This window comes from Equus przewalskii, chromosome 6 (assembly GCF_037783145.1).
Source record: "Equus przewalskii isolate Varuska chromosome 6, EquPr2, whole genome shotgun sequence".
NCBI classification, from domain to species: Eukaryota; Metazoa; Chordata; class Mammalia; order Perissodactyla; family Equidae; genus Equus; species Equus przewalskii.
This window is the reverse complement of record NC_091836.1, coordinates 89,790,945-89,809,502: the sequence shown is the minus strand read 5'-3', so window position 1 is coordinate 89,809,502 and position 18,558 is coordinate 89,790,945. Positions and strand designations below refer to the sequence as shown.

Genomic DNA, 18,558 nt, shown 5'->3' with positions numbered 1-18,558 from the left:
TTACTTTAGAAAACTTGCAATCTCAAATCCTTTCCCTGCTCCTTTGAGATATAAATCTTTTTAAAAGTCTATTGCTAGTTTTACAACTCAAGAATGTCTTTCTCAAGGGCTTGAGAATCATCTCTTCCAAATGTAATTGTCAAGGAAGACAGGGCCCCTGGCTCCCAGTTTCTGTGGGAGGGTAGGAGACTAATTTCAGCTGGCCCCTTGCTCCAAACTGGAAAACTGCCTCCACTCATGAAGGTACGAGAAAGTTGACTGTTCCTTTGGGTGAGGCCAGTTAGCAAACACGTGGCCTGCTCTCCCCACCCCAGGTCTCAAAGACTGTCCAGCTCTTTTTCTCACGGGCACTGGGCATCCAGATGTGGTATGTGCTCTCTCCCTGGCTGCAGGTAATGGTCTTGGAATAAAATCAACTTCTGTCTGTTCATCGTATCTGCTGTGATTTTTCCTGAACACTCTCTTTCTACACTTGTTTTCAAAATCGGAACTCATTTGGATGCCCTGTGAAGACCCCATCTGGGCTCTCTGGGCACCTCCCTTGTATCTTCCTCACAATATGTAATCATATAGTGAGGATTTATTTCTAGAAACAATTCCTTGAATTCAATTTTTTTTTTCTTTTGGAGCTTCCTGCCATGGTGCTATGGCTACAGCAGAGTGTACGGAGATTTATTTCATCATTATTATTCTTGTTTACATTGGCAATGACCGTTTAATAAAATCATTACGTTTTATACAGTAATTTGTCTAGTGCTTATATATGTATATATGTCTTGAAAAATATGTATGTGCCCAATGAAATTCGAGAAATTTTGCTTGAAGGGCCTTCCTAGTATGCTAATATATTTTGGGGACAGTTGTCTGATTCCAGTTTTTAGTAAAAACACATTTTTGAGAAATGTCTAATGGAGCAAGAACCTTAGAGCTCAGGGTAATTCCATTCAGATAAGATCCTTTGAGAAACAGGCACCATATAAATCAGTATTTATGTGGTGATTACTTTGCCAATCAGTCAAATGACAGGAAGCCACACTCAGCAAGAGACACTAGAGAAGCAAGTCTTATAAATAATACTTTTCCTGGAGTTTTGCTGAAGACAAGTATAAATGACAGGTAAGAAAGGGGAAAAGTCAACTTCAATTCACCCAAAAAAGAGCTTGGGCATTATTCATTTTCTAGCGGCATTGTTAATTCTTGATCTCAAGACTTTTGCTCACCTTCTCTTTGTGTTCTCTCCCTGGGCCTAGAGCAATGCTTGGTTAACAACAGGCCTTAATAAGTGAATGAAAGAGATTCTCTGTTCTAATCTCATTTTAAATTCTTAGCTGGCGGAACCAAAGCAAAGAGATTGATATATTTTTCTTCTAATGATGCCAAGTATGTAGTGTCACCAGGAGGGGAGTGTCCATCACTCTCCAAGAAGTTAGATTCTTCGCTGGAAGGGAGGAACCATAGGGTTACTTTCTGGGCAAAATTTTGTTATAAAAATGTAATAATAGTAAACATTTATTGGGCACTTTTATGTGTCAAGGGCAGTGCTAAATACTTCATATGAACTATCTCCCTTTTTTTTTTTTTTTAAAGATTTCAGTTTTCTTTTTTCTCCCAAAGCCCCCCGGTACATAGTTGTGTATTTTCAGTTGTGGGTCCTTCTAGTTGTGGCATGTGGGATGCCGCCTCAGCCTGGCTTGGCAAGCGATGCCACGTCCACACCCAGGATTCGAACTGGTGAAACCTTGGGCCGCCAAGGCAGAGCGCACAAAGCCAACCACTCAGCCACAGGTCCAGCCCCAGAAGTATCTCCTTTTAATCTTCACAATGACAGTATACATTATACCCTATTTTTATCCCCATTTTACAGAAGAGGATTCTCTGGTCAGTGGCTTGTCCTAGAACACACTCATGCACCATCCCCTATTTCCCCATATTTTTCCTACTGTAAGTTCCTAAGAGCTAGAACTGATAAGTCTTGGAAGGAAGAGACTAAAGATTAGACAAGATGAGAGGTTTTACCACGTGGAAACTCTATTGAAGATGTCAGAAACTGAGAGCAGAGTGCTAGTTAGTTGTGGTACAGTGAGGAATTTGGATTCAAATTTTGTGTCCCCCCCCCCCCTCACATTTACAATTAGGACAGAATATAGATATTCAGATGATTTTAAGCTGGAAACTTAATTGGATTGATTTTCTTGCCTTTCTTTGTTAATCTACAAGAATTGAATGTAAATGTGCCTTCTCACCTCTGGGACCATTTGAAGATTAAGCCCTCTTTTCTCTCAAAGAATGGGTAATAATTTAGGATCTGAGTTTAACGAGCCTCCAAAGTTAATTGAGAAAAATGAGAAGAAAATCTAGGGTTCGATGAAAGAGGATGGGAGAAAGGGAAGACAGAGGAACACTTCCCTCAGGCCAGGGCTAAGGGAGAGAGAGGGAGGTGTGTGGATCCTGGGGCTCTGGGGATCCAATGCCTGACTCCTGGCAGTGCCCTGAGAGGGGACAAAACCTCTGAGAGAAGGGCTCTGTGAGGAGGGCACAGAGGAGAAATTCTTTGTCCTTTGCTTGCCCTCACTATGCAAATGAGGACTGTAAAATTTCCCCTCATGTCTCCATTGAGACATTGTTAAGTCCAGCAAGGGATGGCTTTTGCCTTTTATAAGCCACAGTGTTCAGCAGGAGGTGATGTAAGAGGTGGGGCTTAAGGGCAGGATGCCTGTGGGATTCTCATTAAGAGACACTCGCTCCGTCCCACCCCAAGGGGAAGGTGAGTCTCCGGACCTCTTCTGGATGTGCCTTCTGAAGGCTGGTATTGGGGGGTCTAAGTTTTGTTTTATTGAGTTAATCTTATTTGGTCCAGTACTCTTAGAAAGGATCCCTGATGTGACGTACCCGCATTCTGAATATAGGCTAAATACATGCTAGTTTATTAAGATTCTTACACTTAATTTTTTTTTTTTTTTTTTTGCTTTTTTGGTTTGTGGTTGCAAGAAACACTGAGCTAAAATAATGTTCTTTGCGTTCTGAAGGAACCAAGATAATCAGATTCCGGTTCCAGTTCTGCAGCTTATCCACCAGGAGGCCTAGATGAGTCACAGCCCCTCTAGGCCTAGATGGGGCAATGTAAAAGATGTAAGGGGTATTGTAAAGATTTCCCCTTTCCGAAAGGTAGAGAGTGAGCTGGTTGCCATATAAAGTTCCAGTCAATTCTGATGACTGTGAATCCCCTTAGTCTTTCATACAGAGTCATGTTACTCAAATGTTACCCACAGGCTGCCAAATGGGCTAGCTAATAAAGACTAGAAAGTAAAATGGCATTTAGAAATGACATGGGGATCAGTTCAGATTGAAAGTTGATGAGGAGTTGGTGAGTCGAGGAGTTGAAAGAAAGATCTCTTGGACTCTCAAGGTCTGGAAGTAGTGCTCTTTTATTCAGAGAATAGTATGGAATAGCATGGGGACAGGACTCATGGGCAGCGAGAGCTGCAATATGTTGAGGGTGAGAGCTAAATTTATAAGGCATAGCTATGTGAGTTATTTCTTTACAAGACAAAGGAAAGATCATGAAAAAAATCATTAAAATGGTATTAGTGCAGGTGGGGTCTGGTTGTTGAGTGGTCCTATAACTTCAGATAAGAATCAGATCAGATTAAGTCAGGACAACCTATGCTTCCCAGAGGATGATATAGATCAGTATGTAGGGCAGGATGCCTTGGGCTTCTCTCCATGGGGCAGCCTTATCCTCATCAAGACTGAATAACAGGAGAAAATTAAACAAAGCTTTATAACATGTATACATGGGAGAGGCTCAGGCAACCTGAGCAACTCTCTAAAATGGCTCAAGCCACCACCTTAAATATCATCTTCAGCTAAAGACAAAGGGAGATGTTGGTGGTGGGGGGAGTCAGTTACATGAGGTTACCAGACAAGTACAGTAAACAAGATTTTTATGCAGGTTTAAGTCCTTGCCTTCTACAGTAAGAGTATCTAGAGATAAGGTCATCCCCCCTTCTTCCTGGTGCAGAGAGGGAGACACCTTTATAGATGCAGATTTCCTTTACAATGTAAATGTCTCTTAACAAGGGATAAGTAAATTCTACTTTCAGAGTTTCCCTCCCGTCTGCAGTTTTTAAAAGTAACCAGCCCAAAATAATCCTCATCAAAAGGGAGTGTAAATCCCACAGAATTGTGTATTGGAGAAGTTGTGAATTTGGTGGCCTCTGCTCCTGAGCCTTCCTGACTGACATGTTAAATGATGAAGAAGGGACGGGAAAAGGAAGCCTTGGGAGGGAGTGAGAACTCAGGCCAGTGGGCTGCAGCTGCTGTCTGCTCCCACCAGGACTGTTGGAGCTGCGTGGAAATCTACCTTCTCAGCTACGTCTGGAAGGAGCAGGGTCCTCTTGAGCATTTCAGGCAGCCAAATACCTGCACACTAAGAGTCAGTAGGTCTGCTACATTATTATTAATAATAAAAATGACAGTTTTACCATCTATTGAACACTTACCTATACGCCAGGGCCAAGGGCTTCTGCTACCTGATCTCATTTCATTTCTACAACAACCCTGTGAAGTGGGTATTTTTAGTCACTCTATTTTAGAGACGTGGAAAGTGAGATTCCAAAAGCATTAATGATTTGCCCAAGATGACCTACGAAGTGGCTTTGTAATAGGTAAAGAGGTTGACGGCTATTATTTCGGGAGGAAGTATAAAGGAAAAGGCCAGCACATCCCTATTTATCCCCCCTTCTACTCTCCTGAAAATCCTTTCAGTATCTGGAAGTGAAATCAAATGATGAACTGTGTCCAAGCAGCAGTTAAGGTGGGGAAAAAGTCTCAAAATGTTAAGAATTTGAGAAGTTTTGTGTGAAAGTAAAAAGGAACGGACTTCTTGATGTAGGGGTGGGGGATGTGACACAGCTGACTGTGTAGGCAAGTATGCAACTCAGATTGTTTTTTAATATGCTTCTAATTCTGTATCTTTTCTTCCTTGGGCAAAGTCCTGACACAAGTCCCAGTAGATAGACAATGGTAGTCTTCCACCTCAGCAAGTTGTCCTATGGTGTGGAAGGCTTTGATTTTAAAATCATCCCAATGCATGAGGAAAGAGAAGTGAGCCATAAGTGCTCTCAAGAGACAAAGTATACTTTCTGAGTCAGTGGATTCGAGGCAAGATTTTTATGCATAAATACCCATCTCCCTTCTGGTGCTTCCCTTTCACCTTGATTAAAAGGATTGAAATAATTTTAGTCTTTACCACGTTACAGTTAAAAAGAGAAATTCTTCGCTGGGGAGTGGGAGAGCTGGTTACTGCTACAATCGAAGTCTTCAAGTACACACCTCAGGCTAACCTTCCCACAATGGATCCCGGGATATACTAGTCTCACAGGTGCTCTCCAAATGAAAGGTTCTGTGGTCAAATTCCTTTGGGGAGCATTGCATTCTCTGCCACTGTCAATGAGTTGTGTGGGATTATCCTAAGTATTGGAAGACTTTTAGCATCCATGCTACCTGGCCTTTAAATGTAAGTGGAGATCCTCAGCCATCATGATAATCAAAATCGCCAAATACACTTCTAAATGACCCTTACTGGCTGATACCAAATCTCAAGGAGAACTGATGTAACTATCATCTTACATAAATTCCCAGAGCATATTGCACATTATTATTGTAGGTGAGAAACAATTATTCCTCTGCCCTTCTATGTTCTCCTGGCTGGTCTAAGAATTAAGTTGACATGAGACAGAAAAACAGGAAAAAATCAAGCAAATTTAATAGTATGTATACTCAAGAGAAACCCAGGAAAATTGGTTAATTCGTTAAAATGGCCAAAGCCATCACCTCAAATACCATCTTCAGCTAAAGACAAAGGATGATGTTGAGGGTAGTGGTTTTGAAATTCAAAGGAGAGAAGGCAACTCACATGGAGATGGAAAAGCAACTGTTTGGTAAACAAATGTTTTCCATGCTTTGCAAAGACATTGGGACATGGAGAGGACTTTGATCAAATGGGCCTTGTGTGCCACACCTAGTTCATGTTATGCTGTAGTTATCTATGGTGATAGCTCCTTCCTGGAACAGGCCTTATATCTTAAATTCTTTTAGGCAATTGGGGGGAGGTCAAAGTTTCTTCCTGAATCTTTTGTTCTTAAAAATAATCAAGCCAAAGAGACATATTTCAGAGCAGCAAATTCTCCTGCTCTATGGTATATTAAAGACTCTGAGAAGAATTCCTTTTTACAAACATTTATATTCAATTCAGCATATCTTAAATAAATAAGGAACCTCCCTAATCTCCCTCTGTACCTCTTGTTTTTCTTCAGAACATTAAGTGAATCCCGTGAACCACCCTTTGAAAAATACTACTTTAACAAGAGGGACCAGGAAGGGTGAATGTCAAGAGATACCAATGATTATCTAATGCCTGGCACCTACTCTCCACCCCATGAGTCACATATGGCCTACGTGGCCCATGGGACTTTTAGAACTTTTGTTTCAAACATGATTATCGCTCATGATCTTTTGAGCCATTGGGACCTAGCCGTCTGTTTCTCTGTGAGACTAATTGCCTGGGTATCAGACTAACTGGCTTGGATCAGTGAGTCATTTTATTTAATGCTGATAGTAATTCATTATATAGTTTGAGCTGTTCAGCTTTCATTTCACTAACATTTCATCAGAAAATAAGAGAGGACCCCTATGAAAGATTCCTGCCAAAAGGAAAGACGTGATAAGGCCTCCATATACACTTTACTCATGTTTGGGTCACGTGCAATACTTGTACACCAACTGAGGGCCCTTTGACTCACTTTTGTTTTCAGTTAAAAATATTAAACTAGGCAAGCACATGCACATAGATGTCTAATTATGTAGTAGTCAACAAAAGAACAAAAAATTCATCTCCTGTGTTCCAAACTCTGTATATTTTGCCAGGGAGAGAAACCAGCCCACAAACTTGTCAGTGAAAGAGATGTGCTTTGGACCCAGATATCCTGACTCTCAGGCAGGAATCTTTGTATTGCTCCATTTTGTTCTCTCTTAGTAAAAGAACTTCTGAGATGTGGGAAATGAGGTATTTGGAGTGAGAGGTGCATGAAGGAAAGACACTGAGCTTGATGAGAGGGCTTTATAATGGAACGTTCCCAGAAAACCGTTATTTAACTGTTGTAGTACTAAAAAAAAAAAAAAAAAAAAAAAGATAAAAGTTAAAAAAACCCCAAACAACTCATTTCATGCCAAATATATAAGCAAAGTAAACCTAACAACCGCTTTGATGACTCGTCAGCACTTGGAATGTTTATTATCAAGGAGCAGCGAGCCCAGATGGCAGGCTCAGGTTTCTCAGGGGCACATAATAACAGACCAAATAAGGGTTTGCATTGTATCCAAGTGCAGTGGAAAAGGAGGTCTGGGTTTCCCACATTGCAGCCTGTCTTGGGCAGGTCTTGATAAGATTATATGGTCTTTTCTTGAAAGACCTCAAACATTCCTTTCATCCGTGTCTCAGTCACAGTGCATTTTTTCTTCCATTTGACTGAGAAAGTTTTCTGGGTGCTGCTCTCTCTCTTCCTTTGCTGCAGCTGTAGAAATGGATTCAGAAATGAAACAGTAACTCTACACTATGTTCTTTTGATCGTTTTTCTTCATAAAGAGAACTCTCTCTGTGCACTCTTCTCCTGCTTGAACTCCAAGTGATAAGAGCTGTCTTATAAGCAATTAGGTCCTAAATTACAGTTTCTCTAGTGTACTATTTCCCAGGCTTGTTAGCCCTTCTTATGTCAAAATAACAAAACATTTGGCTTGAAGGGGTTGAGCTGTGAGAATGTGGAGGAATCAACGGTAGTTTTTTAGAGAAAGTGGTTCTTGAATTCTGTGTCAAAGCAGAATTCCAGATACCTGGTGGAATCTGAGCACAAAACAATAATGAGTGAAATGGGCCAAGTATATGAAAAATAACTGCTCATGCCTGATGATAAGAGGCAACTGACATCAGGTCAGTGTTGGTCAGCACAGGGAATACCGACTTGTAACTGTGGCAAACTCTGGTGGACATCTCCCCTTAAGCAGGTCAGACATGACTTACCACAGCCACGGGGAATGTGGGCAGCCTTTCAAGGGAAACTAGAAATCTAGATTTTAAATACTGGCAACCAATTCATAGAAACATTAAGTGGATGAACATATCCAACAGAATGGGCTGCGTCTCACTGGTTCTTGGCTTAAATAGACTTAGCCCTATCTTCATATCTCTCTGCCCTTCTGAAGCAGAATCTTCCAGAATCAGGCACCATTCTGATACCTTTCGTATCCCTGGAGTTGGTTCTCAGTGTCCAGGTGTTGTAAGTCCTTTTAGCTTCTGATTCTAGTAGTTAAAGAGCCAGCAGGGGGAACCCACAGACTGTGTAACTTAAAACCAAAGGAATAGATTTCTAAAAATTTATACATGGAAAAAATTTTACAGCAATTTTGAGGACCAGCAACAAGCTTCCAGCTGTCTGGCCAGCAATTTGAGTTGTATCTTACATACCAACACTTTCTTTTACTTGTCTAATAAAATATTATTACGCCAGTCATTGTTTACACAATTGGAAACACTGAATACAGTCTTTTCTGGAACTTTGGTCAGCATACAGAATGTGGCTTAAATGCTGACAGTAAGAATCTTTCCCTCATCTGTACTGGTCCGAGCACTGGCTCAGGTGAATGAGGGGGTGGTGTGTCCTGCAGTATTCATTTCAACACAACATGGACTTATATCAACCAGCATTTTATTACCGAGATTTTACTATGAGTGGAGCAGTGTACTATGCACTGTGGAGTTGCGAAATTTTATAATACTGATTCGCTGCCCTCAAGGAATGTTAGGAATGTTTAGATTAATTCTGAGAGCTAACACACACACGCACAGAAAGAGAGAGAGAAATGGCTAGATTAGTATGGGCTGTCCCGTGGAGAAGGCTGAAGTAGGATTCCCACAGGCAAGTTCTTTTTAACTTTTACCTTGTAATGGTATTTGTCAAAAATGATATTTGTAGGCAGGCTAGGGAAACTTAACAAATATAACTGCATAAAAGATGAACAGCTTTGGCTTCCCCAGTCCTCATGTGGCCACGAAGAAGGGGCTCAGGCTCAGGGCCGACCTTCAGCCCACCTGTGGCATGGCAGAGTGCTGTGGAACAGTGGCAAGGGAGGCTCTGCTCTAGGAAGGTAAAGAAAGGGGAGAGGAAAATAGAGGCCACTGTAAGAACGATTTTCCTTTCCCTTTTCACTTTTCCTAATGTTGATTTAGTTATTTCTCATCAGCATTTGTCAAAAATAAATTAAATCCTTCATCATTTTTTCTTCACTTTGGAAATATAGGATGAAATTAAAGATTTGGTTTTCCAGAAATTTTCTCCCCTTTCCTCAAGTTTGAAGAATGGTACATTGTATCTCTAGGGAAGATGACATCTTTTCCCAAGCGTGTGTTCATCCTACTGCAAGAGCTGGTTTAGCCTTGTTTGGCTCACTCACTTTTGGTTGTTCTATTGTTTTGGAAGAAGAGAGAGGTCAGCAAGTGGGGAAAAGCAGAGAGAAGAAGGCCATTGTTGACATTATTGTTATTTGTAAATGAAAGCCTCATGAATATCCCCTCTATGCTGTCAACCTCCATATTCACAGTTGGTTCTTTTGTAAAAAAAATGGGATGCTACTATTTTGGAATAGAGTAATGTTGAGTTATAGTCAAACATATTGAAGTGTCATGGGAGAGCTCTCAGTGAACTGGGGGAGAATGAAAATTTCCATCTTTATGCAGAACAGTCTTAAATGACTGCATTGATGCTCAATGGGTTTCCTTCGTCCCTCCCCTTCACAGTCAATCAAGTCAGATTACACCGTTAAACAAGTATGCTTTCACACTTGGGAGCTAGACACAAACCTCTGTAAACAAAATTAGAAGTAGAAAGGTGAAGAATCTCTCTTTCCCTCAATTTGGAAAATGAAAACGTAGAATTTTGGAGTTTCGATGTTTAGCACAAGCTGCCAAGAATTCTGGTCATAGCTTAGCTGGAATTTAAAAGGATGAGATAAAGCCTCTTAGGACAAGTGTTTCTTCATCATCCCCTTGCTCTTACACTCCCTCCCCAACTACATCTGTGATGATGCTCTTATGCTGAGAAAGGGATTGTATTAGCTGGCAGGGACTTGAAACTTTGTCGTAATTTTGAAAATTATAAAATCTTTAATAATGCTTTCAGTCTGAGTTGGGCTGGACCCACGAAGATACTACTTAACTCCCAAAGTGTGAGGGTACTTTAAGAGCAATCTAATTTTCCAGTATTCTCTCAAGCCAATGGTGGCTGCCAGTCCTTATAATACCTCTGGGATTCTAGAGCTTGTAGCTCCCAGGATAAGGCATCCTCATCGTTGCAAAGGAACTCCTGAACAATTTTCTCCACTCTTTCAAATTTTATTTGAGCAAAATCTCTCCCAGTGGCCCCTAAACCCCACTCCCTATGAGGTCAGGATATTTGCATTCTGGAAGAGAGCATCACATCATCAAGTTTTCTCCCTTGGACTATTCATGCCCACTGCCCTCAAACTCCTCACTTGAAGAATTATCACTCACTTTTTTGAGTCATTGGTCAGAACAGATCCCAAAGCAAGATTATATAACTTTTGAGTCCAAGGAGAAAGTAGTCATAGAAGTGACTGAAGAAACAAATACGAGTATCGATTAGAGAGAAATCAGAAAGCATTTAATAAACTCTTTCCTGGGTGAGTTGAAGGCCATTTGGGATCTTTGACTCTGTGGGGAGGGAGGGTGGGAGGTCAGTGGATCTCAGCCCAACCTCTCTACCAACCCACATGATAATTTCCAAGCTGGGATCTGTAAGGCAATAACGTAGGTTTTGCCTACTTTCCTTCGAATATTTTTAAAAACCTAGTATAAATTGCTCATTTTTTTTTGTAATGATGCCCTGTAAGTTAAAAAAAGAAAACTTAAGTTCCTTTGCTTTGGCCAGGGATTCTGTCTGCTAAAATATTTACAATATGTGTTATCTGTTAGGCAGATTAAAAGCCCTGATGAGCTATTGTTGGCATTGATTACAGTGGTTCACAGAGAAACAAAAAATTCAATGATTTATTAGTGATGGAAAGACTGAGAAGTCCTCCACACTAAAATAACGTTAATAAAACAACAATAATTTATACAGTGCATTTGAAGTCTCATGAATGATCTCGTTTGTGTATCCCAGTAGCTCGGATGCAGTGGAGTGAAAACTGAGAACGAGGGAAGGGAGGTGATCTTCCAAGGCGAAAACAGATGCCACTTCTCTGATCACTTTCACCGCCACTTGGTAGCAACCCTCTCTGACAGGTACTGTTTTTATTGCTCCCGTAATGGCGTAGTCATGTGTGTGGACTCTGGACAAAAATCACCCGGGGTTCCAGTTGTGACTCTAACCCATATTAGCTGTGATCTGGGGAAAGTGACTCAATCCTATTCTCTATGCCTCAGTTTTCTCATCTCAGATTAAATGGAGATAAGACTATTATCTAGCTTGGGGGTTGTTGAGATGATTATTGAGTTAATAGACATAAAGTAGTTAGAAGAGTGCCTGGAATGGTAAATATCAATGAAAGTTCGTCATTATTATTATTTCAGACAAGAAGAACGACTCTCAGAAACTAAGATCCACAACCCTTATGTGGTAGATTCCAGATTTAGGTCCAGGTCTATGTAACAACAACGCCAGGTTTTCCTATTCAGGCTGCTATGTTATTTTGACCATATCAGTCTTTTTAACATTGTGAACGTCTCCTAAGGAACTCATCACTATGCAAGACACAATGGCAGACTTAAAGCTATTTGTTGCTGAATGCATGTGAAACAGACATTCAGGGAAAGTAGCGTCTGTTTCACATGGGCTCGGGTATCAAGGAAGCCTTCGTGAAAAGAATGGAAGTCTAACAGGGATGGCAAGGTCACAGGTGTCCCGGGGTCTGGGATGAGCTTGAGAGAAGGCACAGGGAGAACTGACTTGGCAGCTACAAGGCCAGGAGGAGACCAGCCTGGAGGGGTCTCCATTTTTGTTTTTAGAAAAAGCAGAAGAGAAATTAGACAAATAAGGTGGGATCTAATTAAAGGGAATCTTCAAAGTCAGGCAGAAGAGTGTGGTAGATACTAGGCAGCCATGATAGATTATTGAGTGTGGGATTAAACCGATTAGAATAGCATTTCAGAAAGATTAATGTAGCAAAGAAGGAATGAAACCAATTAGAAGATCATTGCAGTAACGTAGGCATGTGATGACAAGGGCTTGGACTTCAGTGACGGTGGGGATGTGAAAGAAAAGCAGAAATTTAAAATATAGGATATAGGATCTGCTCCTATCATAAGAGGACAGGAAAAAAGTCAAAATGACTTTAGACTGATGTCAGAAAATGAATAGCAGGACAGATATGATTTGTAATCTGTTATGTTTGGTTTGCATGGCACTTTAAAAAATGGAAAATTTCAGATAAACAATGAATTTCCAGTGATTTTTTAATACATAGCAGCTCTGGGAATGCTCTTCTTGAATTTCCACAGGGCCAGCGTTAGAGCTGATTAACGGCAGCCCAATTAAAATGAGTTACGTGCTCTGACCTTCATCATATCCTCCACCTACCTACTTCTCATACCTGTTTAGACCTTATGAGCATTTGGTTTTGTGACTCCTGCTACAGGACTTTTGGCCTTGATGGTTGGAATAATGATAGTGAGGATGGTGATGAAAATAGGATATGAATGGTTTGAGAGAGGACCCCACGTTTCTTAATCCCAATCTCTGGATTGTTCTTTCTCTCTGCTACAATGCCTGGGATTTGTAATGCTGACCCATATTTTCAGATGTCTCAAATATAAGAATAGGCAATAACTATTTAAATTCATACTAATTTTATATGTATTCTCAGAACAAAATTTGTGTTTTTCAATCTCACTTGATCCGCTAAACACCTCATGAGGTATTTCCTTCCTTTTCTAGATAAGCAGTAAGAGCCAATAAAAAGTAGACTGGTTCAAAGCAAAATATTAGCAGACCACAAAGACAACAGATCAGTGAGTCATCATATGATGTGAAAATTACTGAGAAATTGTTTTTAACTTACTTGTGAATTCATTTATTTAATAAATATTTACTGAACATTTAAAATGTGCCAGGGGCTGTGCTAATGCTTGTAAAACACTTGGAATGTTTTCTGGCACAGAGTGAGGACTCAGCAATTATTTATTATCATTGTATTAAGCTAAGACTATTCAGAGATTTAAAAAAAAAAAGTTCCTGTTCCTCTAATTCAAGACAATGATAACGGTGTGGGAAAGACATGACAAAGGCATATAAAATAAGTGATTACAAGACTGAATGAGCAAATGTATGTCAAGAATCTAGCACATTATTTTGTGCTTATAAGACCCAATTATTTTCAGTTCTATCTGATCCACAGTCATCCTTCGGCCTGTAAATTTAATAGGCAAATATTATGTGAGAGAAGCAGGATTCTTCAGATTTTCTGAGTGGGCGCAGTTGGTGGCGGGTGGGGAAAAGTTACAGACACATTCTTTATTTGATCCCCAGACTTCTTATCTACTTCTTTGATAAAGTCCTTTCAAAATCATAGAAAGTCCAAAATGATAGACAGCTGTATCAGGGAACATTAGGCTCATCTTATCAATAGTCTGTTGAAGATATCAGACTTGGAATAATTAAGAGACTTTCCCAAGGTCACACAGCTAATTAGTGGCAGAACTGGGAATAGAATCCGAGGCTCCTGACTCACAAGCCAAGGCTTATTCAGTTAATTCACATTTCTTAACAATTTATATACCAAGTCTTGAATTCCCTGTCATGCTTGTAAAACTTTTTACCAAAGGAAAGAATATGACAATACACTAAAGTCTCTATTTTACACCATCTAGAAAATTCAACTTTGACAACCTTGGTCCTCTAAGGAGCTGGCATTTTGTACCATCTGAAATGCAGGTACAGACTAGAATGCTAATCTGAGCACCGACTTTTGTGTCAGTGGTGAGGATGACTCATCCGTTCCACTATTTGTAGATTCCATTCTTGGCAAGTGAAATGGTGAAGGACAACAGCCTTTGGTGCTTGTCTTCACAACTGAAATCAACAAAGGTGGAAAATTCCAAGCAACATTTCCTCCATATTTTCCCATAATAGAAAAATTTCAACGACTCATTTGGGGAATAATCATAGACAATCTGAGTTTGCCCTTTAGTGCCTGCCAAGGAAAAGTGAAGAAAAACTATTCTTTGGCAAGACTATTGAACATGGAAAAAGGATTCGAATTATTCTGCATGTTTTTTTTTCCTAAAATTATTTTATTGAGGTCATTGGTTTATAACATTGCGTAATTTCAGGTACACATTATTATATTTCAGCTTTTATATAGACTACATTCTGTTCACCACAAATAGTCTGATATTTATCCATCACCATATTTATGTGGCCCTTTATCTCTTTCTTCCTTCCCCAACCCCCTCCCCCTATGGTAACCACTAATCTGTTCTTTCTATCCACATATTTGTTTATCTCCCACATACAAGTAAACTCATATGATATTTGTCTTTGTCTGGCTTATTTCACTTAGCATAATACCCTCAAGGTCCATCAATGTTGTCTCAAATGGCATGATTTTGTCTTTTTGTTTTTACAGCTGAGTAGTATTCTATTGGATATATATACCACATCTTCTTTATCCATTCATCCATCAATGGGCACTTGGGTTGCTTCCACTTCTTGGCTATTGTGAATAATTCTGAAATGATCATAGGGTTGTATATATCTTTTTGAATTGGGGTTAACTTCCAAAATATCTAAAGAACTCATACAACTCAACAACAAGAAAACAAACAACCCTATCAAAATCTGGGCAGAACATATGAACAGACATTTTTCTAAAGAAGATATATAGATAGCCAACAGGCACATGAAAAGATGTTCAACATCACTAATTGTTAGGGAATTGCAAATCAAAACTACAATGAGATATCACCTCACACTCATCAGAATAGTTATTATTGAAAAGACCAGAAGTAACAGTGTTGGAGAGGATGTGGAGAAAAGGAAACCCTCATATACTGATGGTGAGAGTGCAAACTGGTGCAGTCACTAGGGAAAAACAGTATGAAGATTCCTCAAAAAATTAAAAAATAGAAATACCGTGTAATCCAGCTAGTCCTCTTCCGGGTGTTTATCCAAAGAACCTAAAAACACTAATTCTGCATGGTTTTAGAGGGCAGAACCAGACCGAGTGAATTCAAGTTACAAAGAGGTAGATTTGCCTTACTATAAGTAGGAATTGCCCTTTGCGCTCCCTGGCTCTAAGCACAGTGCATAGGACACAATAGGATCCAGTAAGATTTGCCGATTTCTGCTCCCAATATACCTGAGCTCATCTCTGTCTTGGCACTTTCATCCTGTGTCTATTACCTTTTTACTTTACTGTGCCTCATCATACAGACTGTAAGCTACATGAAATTAAGGACTGTATCTTGTTCATATTGTATCCATAAACCTCATACAGAACTTGTGATATATTAGCATTTCATAAGTATTTTGGGAAGAAGGAGAGAAAAAATAAAGAAAGGAAGGAGAGAAGGATGGAGGAATTACATCAGAGTTGTCCAAAAATGGAATGAAATACTTTGCAGCAAACTTTTGCAACCCTGGTTTGATAACCATTTACTGGAGCTGCTGTAAAGCTAAACTGAAATTTCTTTGTGTGATAAAATCTGTCAGGTGGTATAATCACACACAATATTTGAAAAGCTATATATGTCCTTTAAGATCTCAATTATTTAGAAATTCCATTCAAAATGTAGTGTTTACTTGCCTCCTAAGTTGTAAAGCTGTTATTTAATTGTCATAACATAGCTAAGGAAAGCCTTGGCATTGGCTCAAGATGCATCTTTGACAAACATGGCAGTTTAATTCTGAAACAGAAATGCTCCATTAGGCTTATAGTTTTGTAACTACAGGAAGAAGACATTAACTTATTCTTGCTACAAAAAAGAACACTGAATTTGGGAGAACTATTTTTAATTATGTTAAATTGGGGAAAAACTTGATTCTGACAATCTGTAATTATATCTACATTATATCTGCAAGAGAAGGCTTCTAAGGAAAGAGAATATTCTCTCATTTGTACACACCCGTGTGAGTGCATATCTTAAACTCACTTCAAGCTAACTCATTTCAAGGTAATGCTAAATTTCATATCAGAACTTCTTTTTCAAAAACTTCCGGAAAAGTAAAGGTGATTGTTGTCATTACAAAAGGATTGTGGCATTGTGATGTCAGTGGGAGTAGGGAAGAGTAGGGGCCATTCACAGGTGCTCCCTGAGCAATGTTATTTGTGTGTGCTCTCTTCCTGCCATATGCTGCGTCTACTCTGGCTTTGCCCGGAGTGACCCCAGCCAGTTTGTGAGCAGAATATTTTGTCATACCTCACCAGGATATTCAAAATCAGTGTGCATGAATCATGCTTGACAATACCTCTGAGAAAGATGAGCAGACACAGTAATTCGTTTGTTGCCGTTCTACTCAACAATCAGTTGATAAGTGGCCTTGTCACTCCAACTTCTTTAATCTAATAGATGAACCATAATGGTCTCAAGTTACTCTTAAATGGTCTCAAAACTAACTCTTATAGTTATTTTGTTCAGATTCATGATTTTTCTGATTCAACTAAAAGAAAGAAGGACGGAAAGATGGACAGAGGGAAGGGAGGGATGAAGGAAGGAAGGAAGGGATGAAATGAAGAGACAAGAGAAGAAGAGAAGAGAACAAAGAAAAGAAGAAAGGAGGAAGAGGACAGGCTAAAGCAAGAAGAGAAGAAAGTAAGAAAAGAAAAGAAAAAAAAACGGTGTAGCTGGTCTGGTGGTGTAGTGGTTAAGTTCAAGTGCTCCGCATCTGCGTCCCAGTTTCACAGGTTCAGATTTCTGTCGCAGACCTACACACGGTTCAACAAGCCATGCTGTGGTGGTGTCCACCTGTGAAATAAAGGAAGATTGGCACAGATGTTAGCTCAGGGCCAAACTTCTTCATCTAAAAAAAAAAAACGAAAAAACAGGAAAGAGGAAAGATAAGATTTTTTATAACTTTGCAAAGAAAGATACCACAATAAAATTAAGAGGTTCTGGATTTGGATGCTTCCGGCTGCATATACCATTAAAATGCCTAAAACAATAAGGAAAATGTATTGTCTCACATAAGAATTAACCTAGAGCTGTGGTTCTCAACCAGGATCAGTTTTGGGCATTGTTTTGGCAGCCAGGGAACATTTAGCAATGTCTGGGGACATCGTTTATTTTTATAACTAGGGGAAGGGTGCTGGTAGCATCTAGTGAGCAGAGGCCAGGGATGTTGCTAAGCATCCTACAATCCCACAATGCACACTGGTCAGCCCTCCACAGCAAAAAATTTATTCAGTCCAAAATGTCCATAGTGATGAGAGTGAGTAACCCTGGCTTAAAGGTAGGGAGAGTCCAGAGTTGGTAAAGTTAAATTCAGCAGCTGCACGACATTATCAAAAATCTGGTTTCTTTCCATCTTTCTGTCCTCCTAGCTTGGCCTTTCAAGTTGACTAACCTCCTCTTGTCAAGATAGTCGTCATGGCCCCAGGTCACTTCCAGATCACAGGATCTTGGAAGGAGAATAAGGTAGTGTTTCATTTGGCTTGTACTTTCCAAACCTCTTTACTGATATTAGTTTAAGTCCATCATGATTCGCTCCTTGAGGTTGGAACAGGTTTAGATTTCTCTAACACACATGGCTGCCTGATACTTGAATAAAATATTTTTTCTTCCCTTAACAAGGAAGAAAGGGAGCAATTGTTGTTGGATAGGAAAATGACTTTTTGTTGAGTTTCGACACTCTGATGCTCTTATATGCACTCCAGGGATAGATAAACCTAAAAGGTGGTGTCAACCTAAATAAAGGGGTAAACTGGAGGCAAGCTCAAGTTATCAGAAATTGAGTTTATTCAGGAATAGCACAGGAATTGCATGTTGGGAAACACATTCTGTAGCAAGCCACAAGCGAGTCTATTGAGGGCTGAGGGAGGGCTGGATTTCTGGGCAAGGAGTACAAAGAGGAGGAAGTCCAGCCAGAGTCCAAACATTAAATTCATTGGCTTGAGGGTGGGGAGAGATTCTTGTTGTACGTTCATTGGTCAGAAGGTAAGTCTCAGTCTTATGTAAATCAGGCATTTACAGGAAATCAGTCTCTGGGTTCTTAAATTCTGGTCTTCTGAGGGTGCATGTGTGAGAGTCTCCATTTCACATTCTCTGGTCCCATTTTAGAGTGAAATACTTTTACACTGGGAGGACGCCTCAGTCATCTTGACAAGGCACTATCTCTCTGGCTAGGGCTCGAGGGACATGGACAAAATCTCTCTTCCTGACTTTTATTTTTCTGTTTCCATCACTTTTTAATGCCCTTATGCTTGACATTACTTCTTTAGTTATGCTAATACCTTAAATGGAGTTACCCTGTTGTCTTGCTATCGTGGAAG

The 18,558-nt window shown here is 39.9% G+C and overlaps 1 long non-coding RNA gene across 1 annotated transcript; it reads right to left on the bottom strand.

Moving 5' to 3' along the window:
• Positions 1-7,268: 7,268 nt before the first annotated feature.
• On the bottom strand, positions 7,269-8,280 carry LOC139084337 (uncharacterized). The gene is made up of 2 exons (XR_011541685.1): positions 8,078-8,280; positions 7,269-7,574 (listed from the first exon to the last, which is right to left on the bottom strand). It is a non-coding gene; the product is annotated as an uncharacterized lncRNA (long non-coding RNA).
• Positions 8,281-18,558: the final 10,278 nt, after the last annotated feature.